Below are 24163 nucleotides of genomic sequence, written 5' to 3' on the forward strand. Positions count from 1 at the left end.
TTATAGGTATGTACCTTACCATCCATGTCAGTCTTCCTTTTGAAGACCCACTTGCATCCTATAGGATTAACTCCTACAGGAGGCTCTACCAAGTTCCAAACTTGGTTCGTGTACATGGAATCTATTTCGGATTTCATGGCCTCTAGCCACTTCTCAGACTCTGGACCAGTTATGGCCTCTTGGTAGGTCACAGGCTCATCTTGATCCATGAGTAATACATCACCTTGATCTGTTATGAGATATCCATATCTCTCAGGTAGGTGACGTATCCTGCCTGACCTACGCTGGTCTTGTTCTACTTGAGCAGGTTGCTCTTCCACAACCATTTTTGTGTTTCCTGCTCTAATTCCTCCATAGGTGTATCGATGCTTTGTGATTCTTGAATTTCTTCAAGCTCTACTTTCCTCCCACTGGTTCCTTTGGAAATAAAATCCTTTTCTAGGAAAACTCCAGTTCGAGCGACAAACACTTTGCCCTCAGAAGGATTGTAGAAGTAATATCCTCTTGTTTCTTTAGGATATCCCACAAATAAGCATTTGTCAGATTTGGGCTCAAGCTTAGTTGAAATTTGTCGTTTCACATAAACTTCGCAACCTCAAATCTTCATGTAAGACATATGTGGTTTCTCACCACTCCATATCTCATATGGTGTCTTATCAACCTTTTTGGATGGAACACGGTTAAGTGTGTAAGCTGCGGTCAACAACGCATGTCCCCAAAAGGAGTTTGGAAGATCGGCTTGACTCATCATGGATCGGACCATGTCCAACAGGGTTCGATTTCTTCTCTCAGACACACCATTCCATTGGGGTGTTCCAGGAGGAGTGAGTTGGGATAGGATCCCACACTCTTTCAGATGATCATCAAACTCTAGGCTTAAATACTCACCACCTCGATCTGATCGAAGAGTTTTAATATTCTTACCCAGTTGGTTTTGTACTTCATTCTTGAATTCCTTGAACTTTTCAAAGGACTCTGATTTGTGTTTCATTAAATACACATAACCATATCTACTGAAATCATCAGTGAATGTGATGAAGTACTGAAAACCTCCTCTGGCTGGTATGTTCAGTGGTCCACATACATCAGTATGTATGAGGGCCAAAAGATCATTAGCTCTTTCACCTTTTCCTGTGAATGGAGATTTTGTCATCTTTCCAATTAAACAAGATCTGCATGTCTCATATGATTCATAATCAAAAGAGTCCAACAATCCATCTTTATGGAGTTTGGAAATGCGTTTCTCATTTATGTGGCCTAATCGACAATGCCAAAGGTAAGTTTGATTTAACTCATTAGGTTTCATCCTTTTAGTATTAATGTTATAAATTGGCACTTCAAGATCAAGGACGTATAATCCATTGTTCATTTGAGCAGTAGCATAGAATATATCATTCAAATAAATTGAACAACAATTGTTCTTTATTATGAATGAAAAACCGAACTTGTCCAAACAAGAAACGAAAATAATATTCCTGCTAATTGCTGGTACATAATAACAGTTCTCTAACTGAATTATTAAACCACTAGGTAAAGTTAATTCATAAGTTCCTACGGCTAAGGCAGCAACCTTTGCTCCATTGCCAACTCGTAGGTCGACTTCACCTTTTGCCAAATCTCTACTCCTTTTCAGTCCATGCACATTTGTACAAATGTGAGAACCGCATCCAGTATCTAATGCCCATGATGCAGAAGTAGATAAATTAATTTCAATAACAAAAATACCTGAAGTTGGAGTCTCTACTCCTTTCTTCCTATCTTCCAGGTACTTTGGGCTGTTCCTCTTCCAGTGTGCGGTCTTACCGCAATGGAAGCAGGTGCCTTCCTTTTCTATGCTTCCACTAGGCTTCAAGGCAGCACTAGTGGGTTTGGGTTTGGCAACTTCCTTGCCTTTCCCTTTATCATGTTTGAGGACAGTCCTCATGTCTCGGTACCAATCTAGAAAATTTGTCCCAGACAATTTTTCTTTCTCAGGGTTTGATCGCAATATATTGTTAGAGGTGTTTGTTGTCATGGTAATCTACACAAGGATTAATGAAAATATAAGTATCATTGACATATTTAATTAGGCCTTTAATTAAACATGCTCCCACTATTTTATTCAAAACAAATGACCCTCATCATTTGATTCGGAAAATCCCGTTGGAAGATTTTCTAGTGGGTCGAGATCCATATTTCACTTCGTTCTAAGTCCGCATAGGCGGATTACACAAAACTAGGTTATTTAGGTAGGAACTCCTTCCAATTGTATCTCATACAACTCTCGAAAATTTCAGTTGGGTGAATAACTCCTTATTCCAATCCATCATATGGATCATCCCAACTCTTGCTTCTAAACATATATATAATCTTATTATAATTTGTTTAGTTAAGTTTGACCCATTGTTTTAACAGTTGGATATTACAATTATCCCATCGCACCTTACTAATATAGAACATGCACCTCGCGTAGGCGAAACCTACATTATTCGATACTAGTCTTGATGAGTGTTAAAACTTGGAAAGCTTAAAACTTAGTATTTAGTTTTGAGGGAATTGCAATTTTCTGATCTCACCGGCTTGTTTATCATATAAACCGTCTCTCACATGCATCAACATACATTCACATGCATCAACATACATACAAACAAAATGAAACAGTTATGGCCCCTAGCGCAATTGTTCTCCCAAGCCAATGAGAGAACCTAAGCTAACCTACAACGATCTAAGCTTCTCCAAGCAAGATCTTCAAGGTTGTCCTCCTTTGGCACTGACTTCTTTGCTTTCTTCATATCATTACATTACATGAAAGAAACTCGTTTTACATACGAGGGAGTGAGATGAGAAAAGAAGTTACATTTGGGAGATTAAGAGAGAGGCACGACACGCAGGTCGTATTTTAAAAACCCAAAATAAAACAAAGGAAAACTAAGGCCATAACCGATCACCACAAGACAATAATAAACACTTTATTATTATTATAATTAATTCCTTTAATTAATTAAAATCAAATTAAATTTCGACGACCGATCATCACATTTTAATGAACAATTCATTTAAAATCGATGTCGCTTTTCGTATCAACACTTGACACTTTTAAAGCACTGAGTTAGCCGAATGGGCGAAAATTTCCTTGCGTTAACCGGTTAACCATATGCGTTAACCGGTTAACACTGTTTTGAAATCTGAAAAAAATTGTTTTCTGCCTTGCGTTAACCGGTTAACCAAATGTGTTAACCGGTTAACACTGTTTGAAAATGTCTTGGAAAACTGTTTTCCGCCTTGCGTTAACCGGTTAACCATATGCGTTAACCGGTTAACACTGTTAAAAAATCTCAAAAATTTTATTTCGCATTCCGTTAACCGGTTAACCATACGCGTTAACCGGTTAACACTGTTCCAAAAGGTGTTTAGGAAGCACAACTCTTGTGCGTTCAAACCCCAATCGCATAACTCTCTGACAACACAACCCTTGTGCCGTCACTAACCCTAATGCACCAATTTCAGACCGTCAAACACGTCTCGATTGTTAATTCAGTATGATTGATCAACACGTCATTGCTTCACCATACAAATGTCGGATCAAGAAGCAAACGACCATTGACCGCTCAAAGGAAAACAATCATCGAGGTTTTGAATGAACGAAACAAGAACATTATATCATATATAATGTATTTTGCATCAGGGTTACATATATCACATATATGTAACTTGATCGATCTCAATTTAACCTTTGATTCATTCTGTTTTAATCATATTATTACAGAACAAAAACAGCTATCAGATTCATGGTTTCATAAGTGGCTCTGATACCACTGTTGGAGAATTGTCATCCAAGGCGCAGCGGAATTTAAAAATTTCTCCATTTAGTGATCCTTACGAATGAGCATGATCAGTGATAGAATCGTTACCTCTTGTGGCGATTCAAACCTTTGGTGCAGATCTCTGATAATGATCAAAACCTTTGATACAGATCCACGGGGCGATCACGAACGTTGAACGATGACAACGTCTCTACTCAGTCCACACGAACGGATTCCTTCAATCGCAGTGCTAGCTGTTTGTGAATGAAGGCTTTGAGTGAGAGAGAGATACGAAATTCCAACTCTTCAGTTGTGTTGTATTCCCATACAAAGCTTCTGCACAAGAGCTCTATTTATAGAACCACTTGTGTGGGCTTCAAGCCAAAAAGCCCACTTAAGTGCATTTTGGCCTATATCTCATAATATGCCAAAATCACTTAAGTACTTGGTACCTTACCATATTTCGTATTCTACTTAAGTACACCGTACCTTACGATGTTCCTTAATTATTCTATCTCTCATCAATCCGTCCTTTGTGTGTGACCCTATAGGTTTTCGCGACGTTGGCAATTATATTAAATCACGCATTTAACATAATAAACAATGAGCGGTATCTAGCAACACATCACTGCTACCCAAGTCACGAAAATGTCATGTGATCTGACAAAACCTCCTGTGATAATAATTATGTGTATAATTACCCCTTTGCCCTTATGTCTATATTGAACACAAGGTATAGACCGTGTCACCCTTGTCCAGTTCAATATTGGGCCCATAGACATTTATCCTGTTACGCAGGATTGACAAATTCCATCTAGGACACTCATGTCCCTCAGCATGCTTCGTGGAGTACCCATCAACTGTCTTTATGGTTATCCAGTTACGGACAACGTTGGATCAGCAATAAAGCACTCGACTCTACATCTAGGATCCATAGTGGTTTCAGGTCGAAGAGTGGTATACACTATTATCACCATGAGAATAACTTATGACACTTTGCATAACTTTCTATATAGTATTCTCATAGCGGGTCAATCCGGTATAAATATTACTCCTAATATTCATACCTATGTTTAAGACTTGATAACTCTTTATCCATGATCCATGAGATGTGATCATCAGTCTACAAACATAATAGTCTTAATGCTTTAATGTTATCCCACTTCACATTAAAGCTCGACTACGGATACTTTAAGAATAGTGTCCTTATGTTTAATGTGTTCTCATGATTAAGTCACACTTAATACATTAAACGGACTATCTATTCTAGGGACTTTATTAATCAACCATAATAAAGAAAATGCCTTTTATTATTAATAAATAATTCGATACAAGTACCAAAAAATATTGGCCTCTAGGGCTTACACCAACAGTCACTGCTGAAGTACAGAAGAAATTGAAAGCAATGAATATAGGTACTCAACAGGTAGCTCAAATTCAACCTGTTCAGACCATGACATGTGAAATCTGTAATGGACCTCACCATACTGTGTATTGCTTTGCAAATCCTAAACAAATTAAAGAGATAAAATTCTTAAAGCAGAACAACCCCTACTCTAACACGTACAATCCAGGTTGGAAGAATCATCCAAACTTCTCCTGGAAAGATCAAAAAGGGAATGTTCCACAACAGGGTCAAGGTCAATATCAGACTCAATATCAATAACAGCAAGCTCCTAGGAAAGCAGACCGGGAGATTTTCATTGAAAATATGGCAGCTCAAAATAGGCAATTTGAAGAAGAGACGAGAAACAATCAGAAAAACACCACCGCCTCTCTAAAGAACCTTGAAGTTCAGCTGGGGCAGATAGCACAACAACTCACAAGTTCTCGAACACCAGGTTCCTTACCAAGTGAAACAATTCAAAATCCGAGAGGTCAAGAGAATATTAGTACTGTCACGACGAAAAAGAAAAAGGCTGCTAAAAAGAAAAAAAATTATATCACCGGGCGAGCCGACTGAAGAGGAAATTACAAAGGTGACTAAACTAGTGATTAAGTTGCCCTACCCTCAGAGAGTGACAAAGAAGGAACCAAACGAGTCAGACTTGGAGAAATTCATGACAATGTTTAAAAAGGTTGAGGGTCATATGTCTTTGTTTGAAGCACTCGAAAGAATGCCCATGTACAAGAAATTCATGGAAGAGGTAATGGCTGAAAAGAAACCAACAGCAGAAGAACAGGTAGCCTGGAAGGAAAAGTATAGTGCAAATTCACGGGTGCAGAAAATTCCAAATAAACAGAATGATCCTGGAACGGTAACAGTACCATGCACAATTAAAGGAAGAACCTTCAAAAGGGCACGAATAGATTCTGGAGCTAGTGTGAGTTTGATGCCATTATCAATCTATCACAGGTTGGGTATTAAAAATGTCAGTGATACAAAGACAAATCTGAAGTTTGCGGATCACTCGAGAGAGGATGCATATGGTATAGCAGAAGACGTATTGGTAACAATATAGGACTTGAGTTTTCCGGTTGATTTTGTAATCCTAGATATACCTGAAGAGGATGAGGCACCCATCATTTTGGGTCGACCTTTCATGCAGACAAGTCGATGCAATCTCGACATGGACCAGGGCATGTTAACCTTGAAAGCTCAAGACAAAGAGATAACATTGAATGCTATTGAAGACCAGGAGCTAGAGGAAGATGCAGAATCTCACTATCAAGTAGGCTTAATCAAGACAGAGGCGAGAAGGCCCTCTCGACTCTCATCATTGCCATTAGCCACCCTGAATGGAAAGACTCCCATCTCCATTCCAAAAACCAAGAGAAAGAAAAGAAAACGAAAACAAGGTAAGGAGATAGAGGTTAAAGAGGACTTGTGGCACAAAGGAATCCATAATGATAAAAGAGACAACTTCCTAGTTTTGGACAAGAGATGCAACAAGGTTTGAAGGCTGGAGTACCCCCCATAACAAGGGGAATGAATCATCGAGTCATGCGATGTTAAATGAAGCACTTCGTGGGAGGCAACCCACACGTTACTATTTCTAATTATTGTTTGTGTTTTTTTTTAGGTTTGCACAGTGCCTTGCATAAAAGAGAGAAGATACTCACATGGAAAAAGTTGGAAAAATGAGCAGAACAGCAGCCTGACACGGCCCATGTCAGGCTTGCATATTTGAAATTTGTTTGCAAAGTTTGAATTTTGTGTGGGCACGTTCCACTTTCTGCCCCAGCCCCTCAGTGGGGTAGTGTGAGTCACCCCCCTTCTATATTGTTCTAAAACATTGAGGTCAATGTTTAGTTCAAGTGTGGGGGAGGTTTTCTATGCTTTTTGTCTTTATTTTTGTTTTGTTTTATGTTTTATTTTATTAGCAATTTTTACCGTTCACATTTGGTTTAGTTTTACTGTCGGGTATCATGTGTTACATGTATTTCAGGTTCTTGGTATTATAGTCGGATGAGGTAATGATCAATAGCGGTAGTGGATGAAATGACCACTCCACTTACTATTGCGTGTTGTGAAGGATCTTCCCAGAAAATCGATACTGCTGAAGAAAAGATCGGACGCAATTTCTAAAGCTCAACTAACTTAGGTTCCCTGTGCATTTCGAGTTGAGTAAGAAGCCGCACCATACTCGAAGTACTGCGGATGCTGTCAAGCTTTACCTAACATGGTGAGTGCATAAAAAGCCAAACACATTTGCCATCATGAGTGATATCCATGTATGTCTTTATCACTCTGACTTTGCGTAGGTTCTCTGGGAGTTTCACTTCATGTATACACACACTGAGGCACGTTGTTTGAGTATAGCCCTGAGCCTTTCTATCCATACCGTTAATGTTATCCTTTGTTAATCCCATTTGAGCCTGTACCCTTTGTTTGTCTAACCACATAAATGTAACCCGCAACCCAAAACACTTCCTTACCCTGTTCGGAGTCAATGTGATGTCATTAAGCTGTGTTAAATTCTAAGTTTGGGGTAAACCCCGTAAGTATTAAAAACCAAGGTGAGTACGAAAAAAGAGAGTACAAAAACGAAATGTAGTCAATGGGTCGAAAGAAGCACTCACCAAGGAAGAGTACTCAGTTGAAAAAAAAGAGAAGATAAAAAAATGGAGTAATTGAAAAGAAGTAAAATGAAAAAACACAGTGAAAAGAATAATGACATTGGCTTTGAACCCAAAACCACTTGTTTCCCCTTTTGTTTGTATTTACCACACTATAACCCAAGCCCCGTTACAACCCGAAAGACCTCAAAAAGTGTGTGTTATGTATAGTTGATACGAAAGGAGAAACTATTCAAACTTATGAGTTGATATTGCATATTCTGAATTGAGAGTGAAAACACTTTAACCCCGAGAGACTTGGTGAGAGTGTGATGTAAGCTGACAGGTGAAGCGGTACCTCGATGAGGAAGTGCGACAGAAAACTCATTAGGAAAATCAGGAACTATACAAGGGGGAGTGAAGACGTTGGCGAAAGATCTCAGCATTATCATGGTAAGAATAATAATTTTGGGAAGTGACACTTTATCGTATAGGACATTACTTAAGGACAAGCAATGAGCTAAGTTTGGGGTTGTGATCGGTCACCATTTTCAGTATATTTTTGTTGCTTATCCGACAAGAAACCAAGGATTTTGAGACAATGTGTATGCATTATGATACCTTTAAAGTTAATTTTCATTCTCGTAAGTTATTTAAGCAATTTTATTAATTGTCAGTTTTATTGTATATTTTCGTGATTTTACGCATAGAATGTCTGTGTTTTTGTCCAACAGGTCCAGGTGGAAGAACCGAGGAACTAGGAGCGAGACAGTGATGAATTACGGCAAGCAAAGGAATTGAAAAACCCTGGTACAGGAGGCCTGACACGGCCACCCGTGTCACCTGACGCGGGCCGTGTCAGGTAGAAGGAGAATGAAAGCAAGAAACAGTAGCCTGACACGGCCGGCCGTGTCAGCTGACACGGGCCGTCTCAGGCCTTATCCTCAGTCGTGTTAAGCACTGTGGACGTGTCACAGGAAGCAGTGAGCTGACACGGGCCGTGTCAGCCCAAGCCCAATATTTCCCTTTTCATCGGGCTTTTGATTAGCGGGCTTGCAGAGAGATTTTTGGACATGTCCACCTATTGCTTGGACTTTTCACTATATAAAAGAACCCTCTACCAAAGAAAAGATCATCTTGGAACGAGACAAAACACAGTACTATCAAGCAATCAAGTATTACAGAGAGCAAGGAGTTTGGAGAGCTGAAGGTTTTCATGAGCGGAAGCGATTGAAGATCGAAGTCATCCAAATACTTGTAATGTTTAATTTTTATCTTGCATTCACTTTGAACAATATGAGTAGCTAAACACCCCAATGCTAGGGGATGTCCCTGATTTAGAATTATAATGACTTTGAGTTTATATTTGCATTTATAATATTATTTTTACGGTAACCTTTTGATGTGTTTAATGCTTTCTCTTTCGGACCAATCGAGATTGTTCTATGGTTATCAATTAGGCTGGACCGCAATTGATAAGGTTTTCATAAGGTTACTATGCAGTAGATATCACATAGGACTAGGGATACCCTGTATGAATCAGAGCATTATTGATATAATAAAGCTTAAACCCTAATTGCCTATGTACATAGAAATTAGGATAGATTGATTAAAGGTTTTCTCATCAAGGACTTGGGAGAAAATACCCTTGAGAACTGGTAGTAATTGATATTTGTTGATGCAATAGTGCTCAGAGTTGTTACAGGGATAAATCATACACCTTCCATGTCATTGTTCCTCTTATCTTGCAAACCCTTATTTTCATCCTTATTTGCCTTTGCTTTTATATTTATAATTTTAAATCTAAAAACCCAAATCATACTTTTTGTTTAATTGAATGATAATTTGAACTCGATATTGACGTGTGATAACATGAAATAGTATCACATTCTAGGACTTAATTCAATTAAATTATATTATTATTTACTTCAATTTATTTCATTTTACTCGATATTACTCGGTATTTCCTTTCTATTTATCTCAGGTAGTTTATTTGAAGCACAAGTAAAAAAAGGAAGAAAAGGAGGTGCAGAAAGAAGTTTTTGGAAACAAATATCAAAAGCCAAAGCCCAGCCCAAAAGGCACAGGCGCTGTTCCTGTGACGAGCGTCACAGAGGCTGTGACGAGCGCCACGCCTAGCACACTCCTGTGACGAGCGTCACACATGGTGTGACGGACGTCACACCATTCCCCTATACTTTTGTCACCAGGAACGCAACAGACCACGTTGAAGCTACTTTCACGTTTGACCCTTTTACAACGTAATGGCTATATTTACGGAAAACCCTTGGAAGCAGTTGCAATAAGTATCAGTATAAATAGAGCTTTTTGGAAAGCTCTCGGTTCCACACTTTTTTTCCAGATTTCTTTGCCGTTCGCATTTTTCTTTTTCCAGCAGCTTAAGCATATTTTTTACAGTACTACTTTTACAATTTTTATATTGTTTCTTTTGCAATTCTATTTTCTTTTCTAGCATTTAATTAATTTTTCGCACAATAGTTTCTACACCGGGAACTATTGTGTACCTTTTACCGGATCTAACCTTACGTTAGAATCTAGTTTTTTTTATTCCTTCGCTTTTATTTTCCTGCCTGATTGAAGAATTCAAGAACAGATCCAACCGACCTGTGGTGGAGTGTTCAAGATTGCTATTTAATTTCTCAGGTTCTTTAATTATTGTTTGAATTTATATATGCCCTGTTTTACTGTTTATTTATATTATTTGCCTGAGATGAATATGTTTATGCATGATGTTCATTTAAGTCTGTTTAGTATATCTGGCTAAATTATTTAGGTATCGGTATGTAAAGTAAGCGGAATGAAGGAATCAAAACTAAGTTGGTTTAATTAAGTTTAAAATTAAAATCACTCTTTTTACGGTCTCAATTTACAGGTTTAATAACAAAGCTTTTGTACGAAAGTAAAAGACATAAAGAAGTTAAAATCAATAGAGCGAGAGTTTGAGGTTTTGACTGGACAGTGTAAATTGGACATTAATTCTAGATCAGGGCGAGAGCAATTTTTAGAGTTAATTAAATTCTAATCTTTTTCAAAAAGTATTTTTAAAGATTGAATGTGAGGACGAGAGTTAAGCATTTGAATTTAATTATATAACCTAAGTCAACAGAGCGAGAGTTTGAGATAAGGGTGTTTAAACGATTAGTGTTTTCTTAAAAAGAGTTTCTACGGATTCTGTTGTTTTCAAAAAGTGGTTTTTGACTTAACTATAAGTGACATCTACGTTAATATAAAATCATAGTTTATTCAACAGAGCGAGAGTTTGAGATAAAACTTTTAATCAATAGCGTCAACTGAAAAGATTTATTTTAAAACCAAGAAACCAATAAAGAATTGATTCCCTAATTACGACGAACTGCATACCGATATCCGCTTATGAGATATTTATTTTAGATCTTATTTTAGTTTTAGCTTTTCCCCCAAACAATCAAAGTATTACCTGCCTTAGCTTTACGAAGTAACCTTAGATAACGGTATATCGATTCATAAGCCCCTGTGGGATCGATATCTTTTAAAACTACGCGATAGAATTGTGCACTTGCAGTTTGTACCCCAAATTCGACTCATAAAGTCGCGATCAAGTTTTTGGCGCCGTTGCCGGGGACTTTTATTTAGTCAATATCGTAACTCTTCTGTTACGCTGTAGAGACTAAGGCTTTTCTTTTCTCTTTTCTTTCTTTCGTTGATTTGTATGCCACCCACTCGCTCACAAGGCGAGCCATTCTACTTACGAATCAACGATATCGAACTATATCTCCGAGTCTTACGACGAATTCGGGAATATCGTGCTGCAAACAATCTCCCTCCTGTTGAACTTCCTGATTTCAAAAATATTTTCCCTTCGATACCCGAGATGGCAGAACCAGCTCGTGCTCTTCGCGATTACGCCGCTCCATCGCAAGATGAACCGCATTCAAGTATTGCTCCACCCGCAATCGAAGCAAACAACTTTGAACTCAAACCTTCACTATTGCAGGCAGTGCAACAGAACCAATTCTCTGGAAATCCTACCGAGGATCCTAATCTTCATTTATCCGTATTTGTCCAATACGTTGATACTGTTAAAGCTAATGGTGTCACTTCAGAGGCAATTTGACTTCGTCTTTTTCCTTTCTCATTAAGAGATAGCGCTAGAAGATGGCTTCAATCTCTTCCTTCCAACTCAGTCACCACATGGAACGAGGTGAAGAAAGTTTTTCTTGCTCGATATTTTCCGCCAAGCAAAACAGCTATGTTAAGAGCCCAGATAAATGGATTTAAATAGAAAGATAACGAGTCTCTTTTCGAAGCATGGGAAAGATACAAAGACATGATGAGACTTTGTCCACACCATGGTTTAGAGGACTGGTTAGTAATTCATACATTCTATAATGGTCTCTTATACAACACGAGGTTAACAGTAGATGCCGCCGCAGGTGGTGCACTAATGAACAAACCTTATGCTGACGCTTACCAACTTATCGAAAGCATGGCTCAAAACCACTATCAGTGGGGAAGCGAACGAACAATGGTGGAAAAACCTCAAACGAAAACTGGCATGTACGAGATAAGTAACCTTGATCATGTTAATGCAAAAGTGGATGCTCTGGTCCAGAAAATTGAAAGTTTAAATGTATCACCTCCAGCCACCGTAGTTGCCATAACTCAGAATTGCGAAGTCTGTGGAATCCAAGGTCACGCTCCTGCAGATTGTCAACTCCTAACAGGAATCCAAGCGGAGCAAGTAAACTATGCTTAAGGAAGCCCCTACTCGCACACCTATAACTCAAATTGGAAGAATCATCCCAATTTTTCATATAAGAGTAATAATGCTTTATACGCACCTGGACAATCTCCAAATCAAGCCCCAGCTATACCTCCGGGATATCAGAAGCCGACCCCATCTACACCTAACAATAACGCCCCTAGGAAATCCAACTTGGAAATCATGATGGAAAACTTTATAGCTTCTCAACAGCAAACCAATAAAGATTTCTTAAACCAGAATGTACACACTGGCGAACAAATTAAACAACTAGCAAGTAAAGTAGATGCCCTGGCTACTCATAACAAAATGCTGGAAACGCAAATTTCACAAGTAGCTCAACAACAAGCGCCTACTGCTGCCCCAACTGGTACATTTCCTGGCCAACCCCAACCTAACCCAAGAAGCCACGCTCATGCAATTATACTGAGAAGTGGAACGGAAGTGGAAGGACTGTCTGACCCAAGGATAGAAAACCAAAACTCTAAAAAGTCAACTGAGAAGGAAAGTGAACCTAAGAAAAAGGAAGAGAGTAATAAGGAAACCGTAGAAAAGAAGGAACCTTATGTACCTCCACCACCCTATAAACCACCTATCCCTTACCCTCAAAGGCTTATTAAAACCAAAGATGCGGGCCAATTTAAAAAATTTGTTGACCTACTAAAACAATTAAACGTCACAATTCCGTTTACAGAAGCTATTATGCAGATGCCCTCATATGCCAAGTTTTTAAAAGAAATTCTTTCTAATAAAAGGAAACTTGAAGATAGCGAAACCGTTACACTCACCGCTGAATGTAGCGCTATAATACAAAATATGCCTCCTAAACTTAAAGACCCAGGTAGTTTCTCTATACCCTGTCACATAGGAAAATTTGTCATTGACAAAGCCTTATGCGATTTAGGAGCCGGTATTAGTGTTATGCCTTTATCCATATGCAAGAGACTTGAAATGGTAGAATTAAGACCAGCTAAAATGTCTGTGCAACTAGCAGATCGTTCCGTCAAATATCCTGTAGGAATTCTTGAAAACGTTCCAGTGCGCATAGGTCAATTCTACATTCCAACCGACTTTATAATTATGGATATTAGAGAAGATGAAGTTACACCCATTATACTGGGAAGACCGTTCTTAGCAACTGTCGGTGCGATCATAGATGTAAAACGAGGACGACTCACTTTCGAAGTAGGAGAAGAGAAAATTAAGTTCATTCTTTCCCAATTTTTGAAAGCACCTGCAATAGAAGATACATGTTACTTCATGGATATCATCGATGAATGCATAAAAGAAACGGAGTTAGAAAAAGACAAATCATCTGACTATCTTGTAGAAGACAAACTTAACCAATGTTTAGCAATAACACCGGACCCTACGCAATGCCTTAAGGAACCAACCTTATACCTGAAAACACTTCCCAAGAATCTGAGATATGAATTCCTAGACTTAGAGCTTGAACGACCAGTGATAGTTAATGCTGACCTAGGAAGACTCGAAACAGAAAAACTCCTGCATATCTTAAGAAAATATCCAACCGCACTAGGTTACAACATCACCGATCTTAAAGGAATAAGTCCCTCTATTTGTATGCACCGCATCATGCTAGAAGAAGATTGTAAAACTTCTAGGGAACACCAGAGGAGATAACCAAGTTATTAGAGGCAGGTATCATATATCCAATATCTGATAGTAAATGGGTTAGTCCTGTACACGTAGTACCAAAGAAAGGAGGTGTAACAGTCATTGAAAATGAAAAAGGAGAAACTATAACCAAACGAATCGAATCGGGATGGAGAATGTGCATTGACTATAGGAAACTAAACAAAGCAACCCGAAAAGATCATTTCCCTTTACCATTCACTGACCCGATGTTAGAACGATTAGCAAAACATTCACATTTCTGTTATCTAGACGGTTACTCAGGTTTCTTTCAAATACCAATTCATCCTGATGACCAAGAAAAGACAACGTTCACGTGCCCTTTTGGTACCTTCGCTTATAGACGAATGCCGTTTGGCTTGTGTAATGCTCCTGCAACTTTCCAAAGGTGCATGATGGCAATATTCGCCGATTTTCTAGAAAACATCATGGAAGTATTTATGGATGATTTTTCCGTATGCGGACAAAGCTTTGAAGAATGCCTTGAAAACCTAGAGAGAGTTCTAGAGCGATGTGTAAAAGTAAACCTAGTACTTAATTGGGAAAAATGCCACTTTATGGTACAGGAAGGAATTGTTTTAGGACATATCATCTCAAATAGAGGAATTGAAGTAGACAAAGCTAAAATAGAGGTAATCGAAAACCTTCAACCCCCGAAAACTGTGAGAGAAGTACGAAACTTCTTAGGACATGCCGATTTTTACCGACGATTCATTAAAGACTTCTCTAAAATAACTAAACCGTTGACCGGGTTATTAATGAAAGATGTTGAATTCATATTCGACAATAAATGTTTAGAAGCATTTCAAACGCTTAAACAAGCACTGATCTCCGCACCCATAATGCAGACACCAGATTGGAATGAACCATTCGAAATAATGTGTGATGCTAGTGATTACGCTGTAGGTGCTGTTTTAGGACAACGAAAAGATAAAAAGCTTCATGTTATATATTACGCAAGTAGAACTCTAGATGAAGCACAAATGAATTACGCCACAACCGAGAAAGAACTTCTAGCAGTAGTGTTTGCGCTATATAAATTTCGTTCTTACTTGGTCGGAGCCAAAATAATCATCTACACTGACCACGCTGCTATCGAATACCTCTTAACTAAAAAGGATGCTAAACCTAGACTCCTAAGGTGGATCTTGTTGCTACAAGAGTTCGATTTGGAAATCAAAGACAAGAAAGGAACTGAAAACGTAGTAGCAGATCACCTCTCTAGACTTGAGAACCTTGAACCGGAAAGAACATCAATTAACGACGATTTCTCGTACGATAAACTTATAGCTACTTTGGAAGAAAATAACGCTGATAAACAGGTAGAAACCACTTTAGCTATATCTGTTACACCGTGGTACGCTGACCTCGTTAATTATTTAGCTGCTGGAATAGTTCCACCTACCTTATCCTACCAACAGAAGAAACGATTCTTCTATGACATAAAACATTATTACTGGGATGACCCCTTACTTTTTAAAAGAGGCCCCGATGGTATTTTCCGTCGGTGTATACCCGAAGAAGAGGTAGAAAATATAATCCAACACTGTCACTCCGCTCCTTATGGTGGACATGCAAGTACATCCAAGACCTGCTCTAAAATCCTACAAGCCGGTTTTTATTGGCCAAGTATATGGAAGGATGTACATGCAGCTATTAAGAAATGTGACAGATGTCAACGCACAGGAAACATATCTAGACGTGACGAGATGCCACAAAAGGGTGTTTTGGAAGTAGAGATTTTCGACGTGTGGGGAATAGACTTCATGGGACCTTTTCCACCCTCTTTCGGTAACAAATACATACTCGTGGCAGTTGAGTACGTATCGAAATGGATTGAAGCTATAGCTTCTCCAACAAACGACACACGAGTAGTAACTAGACTCTTTAAGAATATAATATTTCCAAGGTTTGGTGTCCCAAGAATAGTAGTCAGTGATGGTGGATCGCATTTCATATCCAAGGTACTCGAAAAACTACTGCTTAAGTATGACGTAAGACATAGAGTAGCGACACCTTACCACCCTCAAACCAGTGGGCAAGTGGAAGTGTCTAACAAAGAAATCAAACAGATACTAGAGAAAACAGTCGCCACTTCAAGGAAAGACTGGTCATTGAAATTACCAGAAGCTTTATGGGCTTACCGAACTGCTTACAAAACTCCAATAGGGACAACCCCATTTAAGCTCATTTATGGAAAATCCTGTCACCTCCCGGTAGAATTAGAACATAAAGCCTATTGGGCTATTAAAAATCTAAATTTAAACTATAAAGCCGCCGGTGAAAAGAGAATCCTTGATATAAGCGAATTAGAGGAACTCAGAAGAGACGCTTACGAAAATGCCAGAATCTACAAAGAAAGAACAAAACAATGGCATGACAAGCGCATATCAAGGAAAATCTTCAAACAAGGCGATACAATCCTTTTATTTAACTCCAGGCTAAAGTTATTCCCGGGAAAACTACGATCTAGATGGTCAGGTCCTTTTCAAATCACCAATGTTTTTCCCAGTGGAGCAGTAGAAATTAAAGGCAAATCTATGGAACCATTTACCGTAAACGGGCAACGTCTAAAACATTATCACTATGCAGAAAACACTGAAGATTCGTAAGTCTTGCACTTAGACGAAATGCCTCAAGAACTTATAGATTATAATTGATAGTTTTTATGTCGAGCTTGCGACATTAAACAAAGCGCTTAGTGGGAGACAACCCACAAATATTTTATTATTTTCTTCTATTATCATATTTATATTTTTTTATTTCTTCCGTAATTATTCTTTTAACTTTTATTTGGTATTCATTCTTATTTTTATCTATTAAAAACTTTTCACTTCTTCTTTCGTCATTTGGCCAAATCCTGACTAAAACTCTTGTTTTTCTCTTCTCTAGCTAACACCAACCTGATGGGACAAATTGATCGTATGGGTATCAAATTCAGAGGAACAACTCAGAAACAAAAGTTTGAGGAACTAGCCACGAGAGAGATGCTACCTAGCCTGTATGCTGATGACTGGGCAATGACTGCCCTTGGACTAAGACAAAGTGTCCTATATTTGCTGAGTCAGATAGGGTGGGAAACCGCTCCTATCCGTAGACAATTTGTCACATACCGGAGACTGACTCTAGAATTCCTTAGTTCTCTGATCTATCTACCCAGCCATGGAAAAGGAATAAGCAGAGGTTTTATCCAGTTCAGAATGTTTAACATGGAGTACCAATTTAATATTCAAGATTTTACCAACCTTTTAGGTTTCCCTACATCCTTTGACACATTCACAGTGAGCCAAGAAGAACTTTTTGAATATAGAGAACTTGAACACTTTTGGGGTAACTTGACTGGAAATGACGATCCCGAGGAACATGAGTTTCTCTCTGGAAACATACATAACCCGGCCTTCCGTTATTTCCATAAGATCCTGACCCACACCTTATTTGGGAAGAAGCCAAACAGTACCACAGTTTCACGTGATGAACTCTTCATCATATTTTGTGCTTCCCAGAACCGTCCAGTAAACGGTGCCACTTTTATGTTAGCAAATTTGGACCACCTTATCCAAGATGAGCGAGCACCAATTCGAATAGGCGGTTTGATAACTATGATAGGTAATGCTATTGGATTACGTCAGCCTATGCTTGACTTAAGCCCTTTTGTGGCATTACTACTATGAGTATACCCTTCCTCTTCAACACTATGTTTATAGCAAACCTAGGGTCTGATGAGTTTGAGCTTATAATTGATAACCAAGTTCTTTGCCTATTTACCATGCCCGATCCTAGGACTAGTGTTCATAACCGCAGTAACTGGCTCTACAATCTGAACGAAACCCCCTCTCCTGCTAGATCCACTGAATCCATCCAGGACTATGAGATTTGTGATGACCAGATTCCTTATGCCGAATCTGACCCTCAGACACCCTCTGGCTATTATGATATTGATCCTCCTCCTCAACCTGTTCAGACCGAAGAATCGGCAATACCCGACCTTAGACATCATACGCCCGGAACTGATTATAACACTGCCATTGAAGCTTTGATGTCAGAACAAGAAGCCCTCAGAGAAGAGTTCGCTAACATGAGACATGAAATTCAAGGATACATGAAAGGTATGACAAATCAGTTTCACGAGTTGCTAAACCGTGTTAACTCCTTTGCTCCTCCGGCCAGAGATCGTGCAGATGGATATAATTTATTTTTCTTAGTTATCTAGTTTTAGTTAGTTTTATTATTTAATGTTATTTAAATTCATGTTCGTATTTGTTTCTCTTTCGCAATTTTTGTTTTTTTTCTTCCAATGTTACATTATGATTATTTTATTGAAGCTATTTATTTATTTTATTATGTAATATCTATTATGCTCTCTACTGTTGCTGCCTACATTACTTATTAAAGAATAATATATTTATGCACTATTATGCAAAGTAGAATAGCATGCAGGAAAATTAAATAGCAAAATAAAATAATCTGAAGCTAAGCAAAACGAAATAGTAAAAATAATTTACCAAAATCATTATGAAGAACGCTAGCTGAACCATGCCAAAAATACTGTGTGACGAGCGTCACACAATCTATGACGGACGGCACGCCAAGTACTTGTTACGCCCGTCACGCCCTTGTGACGAGTGTAACACCTTTCTGACTAGGTGAACGTTACAGAGCCGTTGGAGACGAACGTTACACCCTTACACCTTTTTACCTTCCCCATTTATTCACATTAACCCACATTTATTCACTTTTCAACCACCTCTTTTCCAACTTCCAAATTCTTTTCCTATAAATACCCACCAAACCCTCCTTCATTCACCACAAACCACTCTCTAATATCAAATACATTTCTTTTCTTTCCCAAATTACCTCTTTCAAACCATTCATCAGTATGGCGGGCAATCAGAATTTCGGAAATATCATCTTCCGATCCGGAGATGAAAACTATCAAAGGGAGCAATTCGAGCGTTTCCAACAGCGAGGCGTCGTCTCTACCAGGTATCCCGATTCAACTTGTTTACAACAATTAGGATTACTTCAAGGTATCGAGTGGATGCTCCGCCTTGCCGATCTAAGTTTCTATGCACGCATAATCAACCTACCTACCCCTCCCTAACCTTAGAATTCTTAAGTTCATACGCGTACAACACTCCCGCCGGTGAGGACGAATTCTTAACCGGTACCGCAACCTTCCGTATGTTCAACACCGAGTACTCCTTAAACCAAAACCAATTGAGTACCATGCTACAATTCCCCACAGAAGGTCAAGTCTACCCCAGAATCCCTCCAAACTTGAATTGGAGCACAGTTGCCGCTTTCGACCTCTTTAAGAAAATATCCGGTGTAGATGCCAACAACTGGGAAGAGCTCCTTGTTTCCCATATACATAACCCAACTATCCGGTACTTTATCCGCATCCTACAAAACACCGTTTTTGGAAGACCGAACAACAGCAAGGTCAACGCAAAGGAACTCTTCTTCCTCGAATGCGTCTTCGAACCGCAGGCTAAGGTAAACGCCGCCTCCTTCCTATTTCATCATATCCGCACCTTATGTGCTAGAGGCCGTCAACCTTTTGTAATTGGTGGATTAATCACCACCATAGCACTTGGCTTAAACCTAGGGGATGGACTCCAAACTTTAGAATCTTTACCTCCCCTATTTATGGATATCAGCTACTGTCGGTCCAACCGCCTAATAAAGAACAGAGTAGGCGGAAAATATTACCTTATGGTGAATAACCAGGCCGTCCCAAGCGTTGTTCTCCCCAACATTTCCCTAACAGATGTCACCAATCCCAACCGCCACCTCTATGATCTGAATGCTCCCGAAGCCACCGAGCCTTCACATGCAAACCCGTCTACAGACGAGTTTGAAGAAATGGAGCAAGGTGATCATGCTCCTGCACAACAATCAGTCACGCTCAACCCTTCCGATACTGCAGCTGGCCCATCCTCCCGACGTCGTCGACGAAGAAGGCCTGCAACCAATGACGACATCATGGATGCTATTGATGGTATGCAAGCACAGAATCTCGAAATGATGCACATGATGCGCCAAATGTAACAACAACAGGAAGAAAGGAATGCCATAACCGATCAGCGGTTCACTGAGCTGTTCAGCAGGTTTGACTACTTAGACTTACGTCAGCGATCACCAGGCCCAAGAACAAGAGGCGGAAGGCAGCATTAACTTTAGTTTTCTTTTTCCTTTCTTTTTGTAATTCATTTTTTCCTTCAAACATTGGGGACAATGTTTCATTCAAGTATGGGGGGGAAAACCGTGTTCTTCCTATCCTCCTTTTTCCCTTCTTTTTTAAGTATGTTATCTTTCCCTTTTCATTGTTATTTCCCTTTCTTATAAAATAAATAAATAAATATATATATATATATATATATATATATATATATATATATATATATATATATATATATATTATAATATAGATTTATTTTAAGTTAAGTCCCTAGTGTGAAAACTTTCTATTATCTATTCCCCTCAAATTTTCATGAGCCATAATAACAGAAATTTAACATACCCAGTGAGTATAAAGGTTGCTCATTTTATCGAACTTGAGACAAATTAAGACAAAAATTATTACCATAACAACGCTCTAAGAACCTCAACATGTTAGATCAGGATAAGTACCTATTATACCAATCCTTTGAACTTTTAGTTTTATAGTAACCCCGAGTAGTTTATACGAGAAGTCAGCACCATCTTAATAGCAAACTACGTGGAGAGCCGATGAATATAAGTGAATGATTCCCATAGTAACAAAAAAATTATATATATCAGGAAATGCACTAATTAAGTTAGGTGATCCTTACCAGATCATTTAATCTAAAGGTTGCAGATCATATAAAAGCATAATATGAGAGATCCATTATGAGTTGGTTCAGCAGGTATCTGGTACTGAACTTGGTAGGGCGGACTACGGTCCGATCCCCCGCAATTTGCAATGGACTGAATAACGAAGTTATCCGACTTATGTACCAGAATTTCTAGCTAAAAAGGGATCAGAATCACTAACCGGTTACTCCACTATGTGCGCGAAAAGATAAAGGGCTTAATGTGATTTCGCTAGAATGAAAACGGGTGAAATAAGAGTAAAGGAACTAGGATAGCTATAATGGCATTACTTGAACTGGTTTGCATAAGGTGAGGTTATCTGAGGTTGTGACGGTGGTTGTTGATGTCAAGATTAAAACCAAGTTACTTCTAAACAAGGTTTACATGCAACCTAGTACGAATTGATGTGTGTCTTGAAATTTCATCTGGCTAAAATTTTTAAAACAAGTTCTATACTGTATCTTGCTTGAGGACAAGCAAAGATCTAAGTATGGGGGAGTTTGATAACATGAAATAGTATCACATTCTAGGACTTAATTCAATTAAATTATATTATTATTTACTTCAATTTATTTCATTTTACTCGATATTACTCGGTATTTCCTTTCTATTTATCTCAGGTAGTTTATTTGAAGCACAAGTAAAAAAAGGAAGAAAAGGAGGTGCAGAAAGAAGTTTTTGGAAACAAATATCAAAAGCCAAAGCCCAGCCCAAAAGGCACATGCGCTGTTCCTGTGACGAGCGTCACAGAGGATGTGATGAGCGTCACGCCTAGCACACTCCTGTGACGAGCGTCACACATGGTGTGACGGACGTCACACCATTCCCCTATACTTTTGGCACCAGGAACGCAACAGACCACGTTGAAGTTACTTTCACGTTTGACCCTTTTACAACGTAATGGCTATATTTACGGAAAACCCTTGGAAGGAGTTGCAATAAGTATGAGTATAAATAGAGCTTTTTCGAAAGCTCTCGGTTCCACACTTTTTTTTCCAGATTTCTTTGCCGTTCGCATTTTTCTTTTTCCAGCAGCTTAAGCATATTTTTTACAGTACTACTTTTACAATTTTTATATTGTTTCTTTTGCAATTCTATTTTCTTTTCTAGCATTTAATTAATTTTTCGCACAATAGTTTCTACACCGGGAACTATTGTGTACCTTTTACCGGATCTAACCTTACGTTAGAATCTAGTTTTTTTTTATTCCTTCGCTTTTATTTTCCTGCCTGATTGAAGAATTCAAGAACAGATTCAACCGACCTGTGGTGGAGTGTTCAAGACTGCTATTTAATTTCTCAGGTTCTTTAATTATTGTTTGAATTTATATATGCCCTGTTTTACTGTTTATTTATATTATTTGCCTGAGATGAATCTGTTTATGCATGATGTTCATTTAAGTCTGTTTAGTATGTCTGGCTAAATTATTTAGGTATCGGTATGTAAAGTAAGCGGAATGAAGGAATCAAAACTAAGTTGGTTTAATTAAGTTTAAAATTAAAATCACTCTTTTTACGGTCTCAATTTACAGGTTTAATAACAAAGTTTTTGTACGAAAGTAAAAGACATAAAGAAGTTAAAATCAATAGAGCGAGAGTTTGAGGTTTTGACTGGACAGTGTAAATTGGACATTAATTCTAGATCAGGGCGAGAGCAATTTTTAGAGTTAATTAAATTCTAATCTTTTTCAAAAAGTATTTTTAAAGATTGAATGTGAGGACGAGAGTTAAGAATTTGAATTTAATTATATAACCTAAGTCAACAGAGCGAGAGTTTGAGATAAGGGTGTTTAAACGATTAGTGTTTTCTTAAAAAGAGTTTCTACGGATTCTATTATTTTCAAAAAGTGGTTTTTGACTTAACTATAAGTGACAACTACGTTAATATAAAATCATAGTTTATTCAATAGAGCGAGAGTTTGAGATAAAACTTTTAATCAATAGCGTCAACTGAAAAGATTTATTTTAAAACCAAGAAACCAATAAAGAATTGATTCCCTAATTACGACGAACTGCATACCGATATCCGCTTATTAGATATTTATTTTAGATCTTATTTTAGTTTTAGCTTTTCCCCTAAACAATCAAAGTATTACCTGCCTTAGCTTTACGAAGTAACCTTAGATAACGGTATATCGATTCATAAGTCCCTGTGGGATCGATATCTTTTTAAAACTACGCGATAGAACTGTGCACTTGCAGTTTGTACCCCAAATTCGACTCATAAAGTCGCGATCAACGTGCAGTCCTTGAGATCGACATTCGAGGAATTTACCCGTTATTACTATAATAGGCAAAATAGTACACTTGCTATTTTTCCGATCAAGGACCCTTTTCAATTTTAGGTTCTCCACATAAAACTTGACGACGATATCTTGATCTTTTTGGATAACTCTCACTCGCCCATTAAAAAAAGGGTATTTAATGCATATATATATATATATATATATATATATATATATATATATATATGGCAAAGCGGCGCCTAACTAGTTAGAAGTTGGTCGCCCTATAATTATATTATAAGAAGAGGGGATATCAATAACCAAATACCTGATCTTTATGTCTTTGGCTTGGTCCTGATCTCTATAAGTAGTCTTAAGCGTGATGTATCCCTCTACTTGTACCTGATTCCTAGAGAGTCCAACAAATAACCCTTGAAGGATTCTAGGTCCTTTGAATTGAGGCGAAGTCTTTCAAACGCCTCCCAATACTGAATGTCTGCAGAACTTCCTTGGCCTACTAGGACATTTTTATCCCCCATTCGTCACATCTGACTTTAATGATAATGCGGTCGACATTGTGAGAGTGGATGCCAACTGCATCTTTCTTAGAGAATATGGTCATTTCTCTTGGCGTTTGGGTTTCTCCTTATCCCTCGACATCTAAAAGGTCTATTATATTCAAGATTGGGCGGACGTACCTTTTACGGGCGGAGCTAGTCTCCCCGTCCCCGAATGAATCCTCCTGCTATGATGTTGAACGTGTGCCGCACAAATTTACTATACACGTCATTGGATACCTCTTTTGCTTTGTTAGGCATGTGGCTCTCTATGTCATCTCGCCCTCGCAAGTTAGACTTGTCTAACACATGGGAAGAGTCGCCTTTCACATATTTCTTGAGGCGT

The 24163-nt window shown here is 38.4% G+C and overlaps 1 non-coding gene across 1 annotated transcript; it reads right to left on the reverse strand.

Annotated features, from left to right (window-relative positions):
* Positions 1-12030: 12030 nt before the first annotated feature.
* On the reverse strand, positions 12031-12137 carry LOC127098886 (small nucleolar RNA R71). Its single transcript, XR_007793570.1, has one exon. It is a non-coding gene; the product is annotated as a small nucleolar RNA R71 (small nucleolar RNA).
* Between the last annotated feature and the right edge of the window lie 12026 nt (positions 12138-24163).

Source organism: Lathyrus oleraceus, chromosome 6, assembly GCF_024323335.1.
Source record: "Lathyrus oleraceus cultivar Zhongwan6 chromosome 6, CAAS_Psat_ZW6_1.0, whole genome shotgun sequence".
NCBI lineage: Eukaryota > Viridiplantae > Streptophyta > Magnoliopsida > Fabales > Fabaceae > Lathyrus > Lathyrus oleraceus.